Source organism: Rhinoraja longicauda, chromosome 11, assembly GCF_053455715.1.
Source record: "Rhinoraja longicauda isolate Sanriku21f chromosome 11, sRhiLon1.1, whole genome shotgun sequence".
NCBI lineage: Eukaryota > Metazoa > Chordata > Chondrichthyes > Rajiformes > Arhynchobatidae > Rhinoraja > Rhinoraja longicauda.
In genome coordinates this window covers 14,601,632-14,610,403 of record NC_135963.1, presented here as the reverse complement: position 1 = coordinate 14,610,403, position 8,772 = coordinate 14,601,632, and the positions used below count along the sequence as shown (strand labels likewise).

General features: G+C 45.7%; 1 protein-coding gene across 3 annotated transcripts in view; it reads left to right on the top strand.

The window, feature by feature from the left end:
• Window positions 1–1,086: 1,086 nt before the first annotated feature.
• Window positions 1,087–8,772, top strand: part of c11h1orf210 (chromosome 11 C1orf210 homolog) — a 30,545-nt gene continuing 22,859 nt past the window's right edge. The window contains exon 1 of one of the 3 annotated variants that reach the window (XM_078407921.1): window positions 1,087–1,290. The gene's annotated coding sequence lies outside the window, so the exon portion shown is untranslated. Of the gene's footprint in view, window positions 1,291–4,493; window positions 4,856–5,683; window positions 5,803–8,772 lie in introns of those variants that run through there. The other 2 variants (XM_078407919.1, XM_078407920.1) reach the window with 2 other exon arrangements.

Here is an 8,772-nt window from a genome sequence, read left to right as displayed (position 1 = left end):
GAAGGCAGGAACGGGGTACTGATTGAGAGTGATCAGCCATGATTGCATTGAATGGCGGTGCTGGCTCGAAGGGCTGAATGGCCTACTCCTGCACCTATTGTCTATTGTCTATTGTCTATTGTCACTTCAGGGAGTGATAACCCTATGAAGGCTAAGGTGCTGATTGTACATCGGTCTGGTGAGTAAAATAATAAGGTTATAGTTTTGGAATAAGTAACCGACATTTTGGGACTGAAGTAAGAAACATTTCTTCAGAGAGAAGGTTGCCAATCTTTGGAATCCTCACGCACAAAGTACAATTGAGGCTTTGTCGTTCAGTATACATGATGGTGATAGATATATTTTTGGACATGTGGGATAGGGGGGTGGTGTCAGGCAGACAAATGGATATACTGTATGTGATAGGATCAAATGTAACTACAAAAGGAGGCACAGGACTAAAGGGCACCACAGACCCCATTCCTGCTTTTAATTCCTATTCCTTTGTCTAATCCCTCACACCACTGATGGTGATGGTTACTAACCCATGGAATTCTCTGCCACAGAAGCAGAATGACAATACATGATTGCAATCAATCCATTTACAGTCAATAGATACAGATTTACAGAGTGGGGAACAATCGTAATGTAAGATTGTTGATCTACTTCTGTGGCTAGCATGCAAATAAGTTGCCTGTGTTGGGCGCCATCTTGGATGCTTGGAACTGATTACTGACCTATGTGTAACAGGAGGGAGTGAGTTAATTACTGTCGTGTTGTCTCATGTCGCTTATAGAGCTGTTTAATAACCCTGTGCCAGGCAGCACTGAAGGGCTGGGTTCCATAACAGGAATTCCTGTAACGAGGAGGAGATTTTAGAGCAAGGAAATAAATTGCTTTGCTTTCCAGTTTAATGCATTTTATGACAGGAAACGTTGTCTGGCTATTTCATATCGTATGAACTATTTCATTATCCTTTCCCACTCTCGCCTGCCAGGTCACGTGACTGTGTTGACAGCAAAGTTCAGAGGTCGATAATGATTCCAGTCAGCAGGACGTTGGATGTTGTTTTTGAGCTCGTATCTCGCTTCCTCCCAACCCTGAAAATCAGCCCTGGCTTGATTAGATTGCGGAAATAGGCTTTATTGCCCAAAAAAACAATCTCAGATCTGAGGCCCAAGTTTTAGGCCTGGCTGTGGGATTCTGCGATTCATGTTTAAAGATTCCAAGTGTTTGGATTTCCATTTCATTTTGAGAAGACAAAGTAAAACCCTCCCTTGTGGGCAAGTCCTTTGCAAAGATGGAGGGAAGGTAAGTGAGTTCAGTTTAGAGATACAACGTGGAAACGGGTCCTTCTGCCACTCAGTGCGATTCCCGCACGCTAACAATATCATACACACACTAGGGAACATTTCCAATTTTACCGATGCCAATTACCTTACAAACCCGCACGTCTTTGGAATGTGGGAGGCAACCGGAGATCCCAGAGAAACTCCATGTAGGTCACGGGGAGAACGTACAAACTCCATACACTCAGTACCCGTAGTCAGGATCGAACCCGGTTCTCTGGTGCTGTAAGGCAACAACTCTACCGCTGCGCCACCATGCCGGGAGATTGATAGTAGAGAATTACTGGGAGGTTTATTAATGGGTTCGAGAGGTTAAATGGGGGCAAGGGTGAGATCAAGTTAGGAATGACCTTAGGTAATTCGGAGTAGGTGAGAGGTGAGATTGTGGGAGAGATTGCACATGAAAAAATGCAAAGTGTGGGCATGAGGATACTAAATGTCGAGAAACAGAAAGACCTTGGAGTGCATGGCTGCCGATCCCTAAAGGAAGCAAGAAAGATAAAACTAAGATGATTGGGATGGCATTTAAAATCCTATTTTTATTGTCCCAGGTTGAAAATAAAACCTCAAAGAAATCGGGCCATAACTGTATAAAACAAGAAAAAATGGAAAATTTTGAAAATACTCAGTAGGTCAGGCAGCATGTGTGGCGTGTAGGGGTGCCAACCATCTCACTCCTAAATAAGGGACAAGGTGATGTCACCACCCCGTACCCCATGTGACCTTACCCAGCCAGCGGCCACGTGCTCCTGGTCCACCAATGGTGGCCGCCCGGGCTGGGAAGCGGGTTGCTACGCAACCTCCGTTAGACGGCGCCTGGGCCTCCAGGCCTACATTGTCCGGACCTACACTGTCCAGACCTACACTGTCCGGACCTACACTGTCCGGACCTACACTGTCCGGACCTACAGCATCCAGGCCTACAGCGCCCCCCTGGGCCTAATAAGGGACAATGGCGGTCCCATACGGGATAAAGCAATTTAGCCCAAAATACGGGATGTCCCGGCTATTATGGGACAGTTGGCAACCCTCGTGGCGAAAGAGCCAGAGTTGATGTTTCAGGTTGATGGCCTTGTTGTAAAGCATAGATGAAAGTTTCTCCCTCCACAGATGCTGCCTGGTCTGCTCAGTATTTCCTGTACAACAGTTTTGTTTTTACTTTTTCTTTGGATAAAACATGGCTAAGCCACATCTAGAATACTTTGTGTAACCTGATCACCACACCACAGGAAGAATGTGACAATGCTATGAAGAGTATGGAGATGTCCGAGTTAGCAAGTCTGGAACAAGCTGAAGAGATGGTGGTGAAGGCAGATACAATTGCAGCATTCAACAGACATATGAAAGGGTAATTGTATAGGAAAGGTTGAGAAGAATATGGGCCTAATGCAGGGATATAGGTTTAGCATTGATAGGCATTAGGTCAGCACGAAAAATGTGGGTGAAGGAACTGCAGATGCGAGATTAAACCAAAGATAGACACAGAATGCTGGAGTAACTCAGCAGGACAGGCGGCATCTCTGGAGAGAAGGAAAGGGTGACGTTTCAGGTCGAGACCCTTCTTCAGACTGAAAGTCACGGAAAAGGGAAACGAGAGATATAGACGATGATGTGGAGAGATATAGAACAAATGAATGAAAGATATGCAAAAAAGTAATAATGATAAAGGAAACAGGCCATTGTTCGCTGTTTGTTGGGTGAGAACGAGAAGCTGGTGCGACTTGGGTGGGGGGGGGGGGGGGGATGGAGAGAGAGGGAATGTAGGGGTTACTTGAAGTTAGACAAATCAATATTCATACCACTGGGCTGTAAGCTGCCCAAGCGAAATATGAGATGCTGTTCATCCAATTTGCATTTGGCCTCACTCTGACAATGGAGGAGGCCTAGGACAGAAAGGTCAGTGTGGGAATGGGAAGGGGATTTATAGTGCTTAGCAACCAGGAGATCAGGTAGGTCCAGGTGGACTCAGCGAAGGTGTTCAGCGAAACAATCGCCCAGTGTACGTTTGGTCTCGCCGATGTATAAGAGTCCACATCTTGAACAATGGATACAGTAGATGAGGTTGGAGGAGGTGCAAGTGAACCTCTGCCTAACCTGAACGTGGGTCTGCTTCTGCACTGTGTGTTTCTTTAATTTCTACGAAAGGCCTCTATCACCCTCTGAGGCCAAGTGCTAAATATCTTCTCGTGAGGATTTGTATTTTTATTAATTTGCCATGGAGGAAATGAATCTATTCTTCCTTAGTTTGTTTTTAAATCTTCCGGAAAAGTGTAAGGTAAGTGTTCTCCTTTGGTCCACCATGATAAACCATTGTAAATTCTGAAATGGTAATACATTTGTTAGTTAATCCATAGCTCCAGGTTTGCCACTAATAGCTTTTTAAAAAATCAACACACAGATGTGAAATACACCCAATCCTGGCTGTTCCGGCTGGTATGTGCAAGGATCACAAGGCTTTTTAAAAAATCAACTTTTCAGCCACCTGTGGCTGGATCGATGTTAACTCCATCTCGACATTTTACAGGGAGAACATACAAAGCCCATACAGAAAGCATCTAATAGTCAGGATCGAACCCGGGTCTCTGGCGCTGTAAGGTTGCAACTCAACTGCTGCGCCACTGTGCCATCCATCAAGCACTAGGTTCCTAAACTATTCTGCTGCACAACCCTATCTTCGCACTGAATGACCCACAGACTTTGCACTACTCTGTTTGCCCGAGGTGATTAGCTTTTTGCACTGTCGTTGTCTAGTTTCTTTAAAGTAACTGATAATTTATTGTACGTGTGTATCATTATTATTTTTTGCACCTAAAGCTGCAACAAGAAGGAATTTCATTGCCCTGAATCATAAGTGACAAATAAACACATCTGACTCTTGATTCTGTGGCACCTTCAGGGTTAATTTTGCACTTGCAGTATTTTGCTGCCTTACTGTGGATGATAGTGAGAAATGTCTCGCAGTGACATTCCTCTGAAGCGATGTCATATCCACCCCATATTTACCCAACAATCACCTGGAAAACGTGAACTGTTTCGCCACGATGTTTGGCGTTGTGTCTTTGAGCTGTGCCGTGCTGGAATGGGTAGACTTACAGGAAGTGTTGTTGGGCATGGTAGAGAAGGAGGTCAGAACTTGTCACTCCGCAAAACACACAGAACCAAACCACACAGACTGCTCACATTTTAATATAAGCATTGTTTCCTCCAACATTTGTCCAGCTACCAGGTGGGCAGCTTCTCAAACTGCTGGTGCCGTGTGACTACAGTGCGTAATTACCACTTGCAGTTCACTGCCACCTTTAATGGGTGAACTGGAAAGGCAGAAACAAAGTTCGGTTCGACTGCTTGGTTAAAGATTAGCCAACATTCAACTTGCGGAGATCAACAGTTCGCAGCCAGGGGAAGATTACTGAAACCTGCAGGCCTGCTTTGTGGCACACCTACGTTGCTGACACTCCCTCCTACAGAGAGACAAAAACAACAGCAAGAACAGCCAGCCGTTTCGCTGCTTAAGTTGAATTCCTCAGGTAAGAGATCGCCCTTCTGTGGGCTTCATTAACAGGGCATTTTGCAAGATCTACCACAGAGGCAAGTGAGACTTTGTTGCAACTAACTGTGTTGGCAGCCTGTGAAGAGGAAGATGCGTTTCCTCTTTAATGGATCCAATGGCTTGTGTGTTCAGGTTGCTCAGTAGCAGGGTAAGAAACCGCGTGGTGAAACCATGTAGGATCATATGGAAAAATGTCATCAAACAGACAAAAGCTCAGGTGGAGAATGTGGAACTCTTTAAAATGGATGAACCTTTTGAAAGGGGGTAATTAAAATGCAAGAACATGGGGCATGGTTAGAGTCATGGAGTCAAACAGCACGGGAACAGGCCATTTGGCCTAGCTCGTCTATGCTGACCAAGGTGCCCCAGCTAAGCTAGTCACATTTGCCCTTGTTTGGCCCATATATCCCTCTAAATATTTCCTATCGATGTACTCGTTGAAATGCTGTTATGGTACCTGCCACAACTACCTCCTCTGGCAGTGCGTTCCATGTGCCATGTGAAGAAGGTTATTCAGATTGTGGAGGGCAAAGTATCTGCAAACCGCAAATTCCAAGCACACTTTTATTATTGCGTGTCGTTATAGTAAATATCAGTTGGAGAGCTGAGATTAGGCTCCCGCTCACATTCTTCCTTGTAGTGCCACGTCTCCCTGTAATTGAGTAGTAATACTGGGATTGTCATGAACAATAATTTGCCTGTGTTTAATGTAATGGAATATCCTATGATGCTTCACAGCAGTGGTATCAAACAAAAGTGCCAAACCACAAAAGGACCTAAGGAGGTGCATGATTACAGCACCAGAGACCCGGGTTCAATCCTGACTACAGGTGCTGTCTGTACGGATTTTGTACATTCTCCCCGTGACCTGCGTGGGTTTCCTCCGGGTGCTCCGGTTTCCTCCCACACTCCAACGACGTACAGGTTTGTAGGTTAATTGCCGTGGTAAAATTGTCCCTAGTGTGTGGGATAGTGCTAATGTATGGGGATTGCTGGTCGGCGTGGACTCGGTGGGTCGAATGGCCTGTTTCAGCGCTGTATCTTTAAACTGAGCTAAATTTTTATTTAATGAGGAAAGGGGAGGAGAGATATTTAGTGGGGCGATCCTGGAGCCAACTGCAGCCCGCCACAACCAACAAAATTGGAAGGGTTAAATCCATATATAAATAATGCCTGGAAATATTTGGAAACTTTAAAATAACACTCGGAAATAAGATTGACCTTTGGGCACCCTCTCGACAGAACAAATACCTGTGAATTCAAGAAAGCCTGCAACAGGTAATGTGAAGCTGGCCATGGTCAAGTCACAGGTGGCAAAGTGGCACAACGGTAGGGCTGCTGCCTCAAGGCACCAGAGACCTGGGTTCAATCCTGACTATGGGTGCTGTCTGTTTGGAGTTTGCATGTTCTCCCTGTGACCGTGTGGGTTCTCTCTGAGTGCTCCAGTTTCCTTCCAAATTCCAAAGACGTGCAAGTTTGCAAGTTGATTGGTTTCTGTAAATTGCCGCTTGTGTGTAGGATGTGCAGGTGGGATAACATAGAATCAGTGCACAGGTGACTGATCAATTACCTGTGCACTAATTCTATGTTATCCCACCTGCACATCCTACACTCTAGCGGCAATTTACAGAAATCAATCAACCTGCAAACCTGCACGTCTTCGGAATTTGGAAGGAAACTGGAGCACTCACACTACAGAAGGCGTAGGAGATATGTCGGGAGTTTCCAGCCACAGGTTTTTTGGCTCCGGTTCAGGAGAGGTGCGCGGTCCTGTTCTTCCAGTTAGTTTCTGAAACCCAGGAGTGGAACCCGACCGTTTGTGCCACTAGCTGTTGAGGAGGTTATTTCTGATTTCGGCTGCAGAACTGAAAGAATCACCTCATGACGTACATACCTCCAAAGGCGTACAGGTATGTAGGTTAATTGGCTGGGTAAATGTAAAAATTGTCCCTAGTGTGTGTAGGATAGTGTTAATAGTGTTAGTGTGCGGGGATCACTGGGCGGCGCGGACTTGGTGGGCCGAAAAGGCCTGTTTCCGCGCTGTATATATATGATATGATATGATATGATGAGCACAATTGAGGTAATAATGCTACATTTCATTGGGTTATCTTTTTTAAAACCACTGTAAACACCGAGGTAGTGATTGCCAGCAGTTATAATTGAGTTTAGAGACACAGCATGGACACAGAGGCCCTTCGGCCCACCAAGTCCATGCCAGCCATCGATCACTCGTTCACAGTGTTTCTATGCTATCCCACCTTCGCATCCACTCCCTGAAGAGGTCATTTAATCCACAAACCCGAACACCTTCGGGATGTGGGAGGAAACCGGATCACCCGGAGGAAATCCATGCAGTCGCAGGGAGAACGTGCAAACTGCACACAGACAGCACCTGAGATCAGGATCGAACCAGGGCCTCTGGCTCTGTGAGGCAGCGGCTCATTCAGCTGCCCCACTGTGCGTCCCAAGCAGTCTGGCACCATTTCGCCATATGTCAAGAGGCAAAAAAATAGTCAAGGCAAATGTGGGTCCCTTGAAGTCAGAAGCAGGGGAATTTATTATGGGAAACAAGGAAATGGCAGACGAGTTAAACCGTTACTTTGGATCTGTCTTCACTAAGGAAGATACAAGCAATCTCCCACATGTTCTAGTGGCCAGAGAGCCTAGGGTGATGGAGGAACTGAAGGAGATTCACATTAGGCAGGAAATGGTGTTGGGTAGACTGATGGGACTGAAGGCTGATAAATCCCCAGGGCCTGATGGTCTGCATCCCAGGGTACCTAAGGAGGTGGTTCTAGAAATTGTGGACGCATTGGTGATCATTTTCCAATGTTCTATAGATCAAGGATCAGTTCCTGTGGATTGGAGGGTAGCTGATGTTATCTCACTTTTTAAGAAAGGAGGGAGAGAGAAACCGGGAAATTATAGACCAGTTAGTCTGACATCAGTGGTGGGGAAGATGCTGGAGTCAATTATAAAAGACGAAATTGCGGAGCATTTGGATAGCAGTAACAGGATTGTTTCGAGTCAGCATGGATTTACGAAGGGGTAATCATGCTTGACTAATCTTCTGGAATTTTTTGAGGATGTAACAAGGAAAATGGACAGGGGAGAGCCGGTGGATGTGGTGTACCTCGACTTTCAGAAAGCCTTCGACAAGGTCCCACATAGGAGATTAGTGGGCAAAATTAGAGCACATGGTATTGGGGGTACCGCAAGGCTCGGTGCTGGGACCGCAGCTATTTACAATATACATTAATGACTTGGATGAAGGGATTAAAAGTACCATTAGCAAATTTGCAGATGATACAAAGCTGGGTGGTAGTGTGAGCTGTGAGGAAGATGCTATGAGGTTGCAGGGTGACTTGGACAGATTGTGTGAGTGGGCAGATGCAGTTTAATGTGGATAAGTGTGAGGTTATCCACTTTGGTGGTAAGAATAAGAAGGCAGATTATTATCTGAATGGTGTCAAGTTAGTACGCCGAGATCTGGGTATCCTAGTGCATCAGTCACTGAAAGGAAGCATGCAGGTACAGCAGGCAGTGAAGAAAGCCAATGGAATGTTGGCCTTCATAACAAGAGGAGTTGAGTATAGGAGCAAAGAGGTCCTTCTGCAGTTGTACAGGGCTCTAGTGAGACCGCACCTGGAGTACTGTGTGCAGTTTTGGTCTCCAAATTTGAGGAAGGATATTCTTGCTATTGAGGGCGAGCAGCGTAGGTTTACTAGGTTAATTACCGGAATGGCGGGACTATCATATGTTGAAAGACTGGAGCGACTAGGCTTGTATACACTGGAATTTAGAAGGATGAGAGGAGATCTTATCGAAATGTATAAGATTATTAAGGGGTTGGACACGTTAGAGGCAGGAAACATGTTCCCAATGTTGGGG